Below are 8,003 nucleotides of genomic sequence, written 5' to 3' on the forward strand. Positions count from 1 at the left end.
GAAGAAATCTTTAAGGTATTAATCACAACAAATATTCGGAATTGGGGGAAAATGGAGAGATGGTGGTTCCTAACTTACTAGGAAGTAATAAGACTAAGACATGGAACTTACATTTTGATATTTTATTTTCCCTCCAACTATGTAAAATCAGGAAATGAGTGAGGAACTGATATATTCTTAGCTAAGCCCTTTTCCCATTCCTCATATATCTGATTACAAAGTAAATAATACTTTCCAATTGTTGACCTCTTTTGTTCACCCACTTGCCTCCTTCCTGAAAAAAAATTTTTTTCATATATATTAAATTTTTCTCTCTCTATTTGACTCATTATTCTGAACCCACAACCAAGTTCAAGTTAGCCTTATACTCAACTTTTAAAATAAATAATATAAAATATAGAAGGTTTTCCGTAGTTCAATTTTCCAACCACAGCTACAGTAGTTTTTGTAAATACAAGCAAATATTAATTAAACTATAAAATCTACAGAATTTTAATAGTACTAAACAAGGAGCAGCAGAATGTCACTTATTTGTACACAGTGAAGAAAGCTTATTAATAAGGACTAATTCCCAAATATTGATCACTTTTAAAAATTATCTTTAAAATTTAAAATTTATGTTTACCCTTTCTAATATTACAGTAAAGCAAAACACCTCCGTTCAGTTACAGAAATAATCCAATTGTTTCAAATGGAATAGTAATATATTAGGTTTATTATGAAAAGAGGAAACATTAAATGCATCTATTGTATAAATCTAAGCAGCAATATAGAAGGTTTTAAAAAAATTATGAACTATAACTGATTATGTGCCTGTATTTCAACTCAGAACTTTGAAGAGCTATTTGCATACAGTAAGGCCAAGAATTCTCTGCAATTATTGTAAGAGCTAGGTACAAAGAATCTCTCATCATAGAGCATTCCTGCTAAAGTGTTTACCTTAATGTACAGATACAATTTGTAGAACTTTGCTTAAGGCTTATGAATGTGGGCAAAGCCCATTAAGTAAATGACATAGCCTCAATTTTTTAATCAAATTTTATTCTACATTATGCAATTGATTTTTATCATTTAATCCTTTTTATTTAGTTCATATCTTGTCTTTTTTTGATTCTACAATATATTTGACTTTGACTTTATGAATTTGATTTCACAGCTTTTAATTTTGTATATATATTACTGATTACCAAATATATATCTTCCCATTACTAATCTCCTCACTTGTATTTTAAACCCGTTGGTTATCTCCAACTGGTAACCCATCAGACAAGGAATGAAACTTAGCATCTCCATTATTTACCTACTTATTTTTGCCTTTTTCCCTTCTCTAGTTAGTAGGGAGAGTGTATAAACTAGATTCCAATATCTCTGAATTCTGGGTGCTTATCAAGAAAAACAAAATGTCTGTTTCAAAACATTCCAAAATATCTTCTCAGTCTTCAGACATGGAATCAGTAATTCACATTTCTCCTACCCTTTATTTGTTCTAAATATTAAGTTCAGTGAAAGCTCTTTTTCATATCTGGAAATCAAGTTATATCTGAATAACTTTGCCTTGTGGTAGTCTGGATTTGGTGAAATGCAAATATTTCAGACGGGGATGTGAAAGGCTATCTTTATAATGTCTGCTTCAATTTTAGAAAATGCATCTTCAAGAGGATTTAATCTTAGAGGAATATTTTGCTTCCCTGAAAATACACAGGGGCATAGTTTGGAAGGCCTAGGATGGGAAAGATAAGAAATGGGAAATGGAATATGGTTTTCAGTGGGAAATGTTCATAATGGCAGATTCACTGTAACTACATATGGCTGATGGATTTGGGGAGTACTTGAGGATGTTCTAAATAATATATGATTATGAAATATAAATATTTTAGTTGTTTGTTAGAAACCTCAGATTAGTGTCTGCTTTGGTTTAACTTGATAAATAATAGTAAGAGGCAGAATGAATCCAAATTTCAGCAAAACAGAACAAAGAGAGATGAATGAGCATAGAGGGGTAGTAATTATGTGGCCAGTGGTGACTAAAGGGAAACCTGGAGTTCATATCCACAAGAGAAGTAAAAATAGACACACAATACATGAAAACAATTCCTCAGAATGCTCAGAATTTTTCAAAAGAGTATTAGACCTTACTGAACACAAATAGGATGAGAGAATTGAGTTATTTTATTTAGGTGTCAGTGAAAATGTCACATGAAGTTCAACCAGTTAAATGTACTATCTTCCATCAAGACATCACCACAACTTGTTCCCCCACCACCTTTCCCCATTTTATTGTTCATGTTCTATAAATTTAATCTTCTCTTTACATGTCACTATCTAGTTTTAGTAACATTATTTCTAACTAGGGCTAATGTATTGTTATCTAGTTATTTACCCTGCTTTCCTTCTGTTTTCTCTTCAGTATATTCTTCACATTGCCAGCAAACAATCTTTTGGGTCTTTTTGGTCATATGATTAAATGTTTTGAAATCTAAATGCCATTGCATGAGATGTGAGTTTTTTCACAAGTTTATCCTAACAGACCTATTTAGACTGTTTCCCATAAACTCAACCCCCAACACACACACACACACACACACACACACACACATACTCATATACAAATACATAACCCTCACTTCATCCATTTTGGCCTGCTCATCATTCATGAATATATTATACCTCAGTATTATTATCTCTTTGGCTTTACATATACTAATTTCTCCATTAGGAATATACCCTCTTCTGATTTCCTCCTCTTTGCTTCTCTATCAAGTAAGGTTAATATCTAATATCATCTTTGCTTTAAAGACTTTTCTAATCTCTGAAGCAGGTTTAATCATACTTTCTTCTATGACCATTGAGTACTTTACATTATCATTTATTTCATTATTTTTTTCATTATACCTGCCTTTTTCTCTAAATGTAGACTTATTGGAAGGCAGAGACCATGTCTTACTCATAGCTATACCATCATAATCAAGAAAATGGTGGATTTTCAATAAATATTAGTTTCAAAAATAAAAGAATTAATGAGTGAATAAGTTTATGGGGAAAATAATACATTTTATTTAGTTTTGTAGGCAGAAAGATCTCCGTTGTCTACCTCTGTAAAGGGAAACATTAATATGTTTCCTCTTTTAGAAACTATAGAGAATTTCCCTACTTGAGACTATACTTGCATGAATTCCCACATGTGAATGAAAGAATAAGCTTCTTGAATTTAAAACACCAAGCTAATTAGCATTTCATTTGCCCAGAGAGGAAATAAAGGTCCTAGTTCATTCACTGCAACACTGATTTGGCACTCTCCTTGTCTCAGGAGTTAATAACAGAAGGGTGCAGATTATTAAGCAAAGTGATCTCTACCCTGTTTCTCCAATTCTTTCACATTTATTTCCACATTAATCCTAAAATATGGTTTATTTCTCAGAAATTCAATGAAGCTTCTGCCTTGATAAATTGTGTATGTCAGAAATCTTAATTGGAAAAACAAAAAGCATACTAGCTAGTTCAAAAAAATAATTTTTAAAGGATATTAAGTCAGGAAATCTCTAAGGGAGATAGCAAGTTAGGATTTGGGGCTCTAGGGGCTCCACAGTCCGAATCAAAGCCCAAACTTCACCAGAAGACTGTGTCATGAAGATCACGATGACCTGCAGTTGGGCATAGACTCTCTGTCTTACAATATTGGGGCTGGACCCAGCACCATGGGCTTCACCACTTCTAATTCTGTAGGGCAAAGCCTCCTCTTCTAACCTCACCAGAAAATGAATTCTGAATACTACTCATCTGTTCTTCCCGCTCACCTTCAAACTGAAGTATTGAGAAAGCTAGTCTACATGCTGGAACCTACATTATGTAACTGACACCTGGCTGCAAGGGCAGGCTGTGTGTACTAATTTCCTATGGCTGCTATAAAAAAAATTATCACAAATTTAATGGCTTAAAATAACACAAATTTATTATATTATGGTTCTGGAGGTAAAGATGTCCAAAATGGGTCATACTTACCTAAAATCAACATGTTTGTAGAGCTCCGTTCCTTTTGTATGCTCTAAGGGAGAATCCATTTTCTTGCCTTTTCTGGCTTCCAGAGAGCACCCTAATATCTTGTTTTATTGGCCCTCTTCCTCCATCCTCAAAACCAGCAATTTGGACCTGAGTCCTCCTTATACTTCCATCTCTCTGGTCCTTTTTCCACTTCAAAAGACCCTTCTGACTATACTGGGTCTACCTGGATATTTCTGGCTAATATCTCTATTTTGAGGTCAGCTGATTAGCAACTTGAATTCTATCACAACCTTAATTACATTTTGTCATGTAATCTAACATTCACATATTCTGGGATTAGGATTTTAAGGTCTTTGGGAAGTCATTATTCTGCTTTCCATAGTCCACCTTTGGCCACCAAAGATTCACATCCTTCCTACATATGAAATACATTCATCTCATCCCAAGGTCCCCTAAAGTCGCAACCCATTACAGTATCAGCTCAACATTCAAAATGTTTAAATCTCATCACCTACATCATCTTAATTGGGGATAGATGAGGCTTTGGGTATAAACCATAGTGAAGACAACTTCTTTCCATCTGTTTACCCATGAAACACAAGAAATGTTACTGGTAGCAAAATGACATGGTGGGTGGGATAGGAATACTATAACAATTACAGATTTTCCTGTTCAAAATGGGAGAAAATGAAAGGCAAATGAAATCACCAGTCCAGAATAATTTCAAAATCCAGTTGGGCAAATTGTATTTGGTTTCAAGCCTGGAAATAATCCTCTTTGATTCTTAGCTCTATTCTCTGAATCATTCTTCCTTTTTGATCAATGCTATCATGTGTTTGCAGCCAAGTTTTATTCAGCCTGCTTCTTGCATGTCGAATTTGAGGGCCAGGGTCCAACAGCCTTCTTTTATTGTGTCCTCTTTTAGTTTTCTTTAAGGCAATCTGGCAGTGTTTCTGCTGGTACAATATTCTCAAGGACTTTGTGTCTCTCCAGTATGTTATGTTTCATTTGTTACAGAATGCTTTGTATGTATATGTGTATATATGTAGGCATGTATGCATGAATGTATGCATTTGTTAGGAGGCTCCTGCAGAGGTCATTCCTAGATAATTCAAGCTGTAATTTTGATTCTGCTGTGATGACTGATGAGCTCTATAAGTCACATACTCAATCTTTTCTAAGATTCAGCCACACACTCATTTTTTTTTCTCTTCCTGAAAATAAGTCTCTTAATTTAGCAATTTTTATAATCAAGATAGGCTGAGAACTTCTAAATCACATTCCTAGCTCCACTGTGTTGCAAAATTCTTCCTTCAGTGTATTCATTTATCTCAAATTTTATTAAAAAAATCAAAAGAACCAACCTATATCCTCAAAACATTGTTTGGAGTTTTCCTCAACTAAATATTCAATTTCAACCCTTACAAGTTCTGCTTTACTTGAAATGAAAGACACAATTCTGCCAAGCTTTCTTCTCCTGTATCACAAGGATCCCCTTTCCTTCAGTTTCCAATACCATGTTCCTCATTTCCTTCTCTCAAGAATAACACCTTTAGCTGCCATATTTCTACTAATAATTTGTTCACAATTGTTTAGATACCTGGCAAGGTGATTTAGACTAGCTTTACCATGCTTCTAACTTCCTCAGAGTACTCACTAGCAGAATCATTAAGATTGATATCTCTGCCAACAGTCTCTTAAAGATAATCTAGGCTTTTTCTATTATGCTGTTCAAAATTCTTCCAGCTTTTGATCATCTCTAAATATATGCAGAAAAAGCATTTGACTAAATTCAACATTGTTTCATTATAAAAACTATCAACAAACTGGCTATAGAGAGAAGTAACTTCAACATAATAAAGGCCATTTATGACAAGCCCACCCCTAACATCACACTCAGTGATGAAAAACTGAAAGCTTTTCCTCTAAGATCAGGAAGAAGACAAGGGTTCCCACTCTCACCACTTTTATTCAACATAGTACTGGAAGTCCTAAGTCCTAGCCAGAGCAATTAGGCAAAGGAAAGAAAAGTACAAATCAGAAAGGAAGAAGTAAAATCATTTCTATTTGCAGATGACATGATATTATGTATAGAAGACTCTAAAGAATCCATAAAAAAAAAAAAACTGTTAGAACAAATACATGAATTCAGTAAAGCTGCAAGATACAAAATGAGTATACAAAAATCGGTTGCATTTCTATGCATTAACAGTGAAAAATCTGAAAGAAAATTTAAAAATCCTATCTACAATAGCAATAGAAACAATAACATACTTAGGACTGTATTTAACCAAGGAGATGAATCATATATATATTGAAAACTATAAGATTTTGATGAAAGAAATTGAAGAAAATACAAATAAATGGAAATATATTCTGTGCTCATAGATTGGAAGAATTAGTATTGTTAAAATGTCCATACTACCCAAAACAATCTGTAGATTCAATGCAATCCCTATCAAAAGTTCAATGGCATTTTTCACAGAAATAGAAAAAAACAATCCTAAAATTTGTATGGAACCATAAAAGATCCTGAATAACCAAAACAATATTGAGAAAGAACAAAGCTGGAGACAGTACACTTCCTGATTTCAAGCAGTATTACAGACTATAGTAAACAAAGCAGTATGTTATTGGCATAAAACAGATGCATAGATCAATAGAGCAAGATAGAAAATCCAGAAATAAACCCACGCATATTTAGTCAATTAATTTTCAACAAAGGAGCCAAGGATATAAAATGAATAAGTTACAGTCTCTTCAATAAATGTTTTTTGTGGAAATTGGATGGCCATCTATAAAAGAATGAAACTGAACTCCTGTCTTACGCCATACACAAAAATCAATTCAAAATAAATCAATGACTTGAATGTAAAATCTGAAACCATAAAACTCCTGCAAGAAAACTTGGGGGTTTAAATATAAACTTCTTGATATTGGTCTTGGCAATGAGTTTTTGTATTTGAAACCGAAAGCAAAGGCAACAAAAGCAAAAATAAACGAGTGAGACTACATCAAACTAAAAAACTTCTGCACAGCAAAGGAAACCACCAACAAAATGAAAAGGCAACCTACCAAATGGGAGAAAATATTTGCAAATTGTATATCTGTAAAGAGTTAATATCCAAAATATATAGAGAACTCATACAACTCAACAACAACAACAATGTGATTAAGACATAGGTAAAAGATCTGAATAAATGTTTTACAAAGAAAACATATAGACGGCCAACAAGCATATGAAAAGGGGCTCAACATCACTAATCATTAGGGAAATGCAAATCAAAACTACAGTGAAATATGACCTCACACCTGTAAGAATAGTTATCATTGAAAAGACAAGAGATAAGAAGTGTTGGTGGGGATGTGAAGAAAAGAAAACCCTTATTCTGTTGGTGAGAATATTAATTGGTACAGCCACAATGGAAAACAGTATGAAGGTTCCCCCAAAATTAAAAAAATAGAACTCCATATGATCCAGCAATCTCACTTAAGGATATATATCCAAAGGAAATGAAAACAAGGTCTTGAAGAGACACGTTCACCTTCATCTTCTTCACAGCATTATTTTTGAGTCAAGATATGAAAACAACCTAAGTCTCCATCAATGGACGAATGGCTAAAGAAAGTGGATGTTACATACATATGTGAATATCATTTGGTCATGAAAAAGAAAAACCTCCTGCTGTTTGTGACAAGATGGACGGAACTTGAGGGCATTATACACAGTGAAAAAGTCCAAAGGACAGATGAAGACAAATACTGTATGATGTCACTAATACACGGAATCTGACAAAACCAAACTCACTGAAGCAGAGACTAGAAATGGTTGTCATATGGAGTTGGAGGTTGGGGAAGATGGGAAGATATTAGCCAAATAATATAAACTTCTAGTTATAAGATGAATAAGTTCTGGGGATCTAATGTACAGCATGGTGATTCTATTTAATCATACTATATTATATACTTGAAAGTTGCTAGATCTTGTAGATCTTAAATGTTCT

This window comes from Lipotes vexillifer, unplaced genomic scaffold (genome assembly GCF_000442215.2).
Source record: "Lipotes vexillifer unplaced genomic scaffold, Lipotes_vexillifer_v1.1 scaffold1622, whole genome shotgun sequence".
Taxonomy (NCBI): domain Eukaryota; kingdom Metazoa; phylum Chordata; class Mammalia; order Artiodactyla; family Lipotidae; genus Lipotes; species Lipotes vexillifer.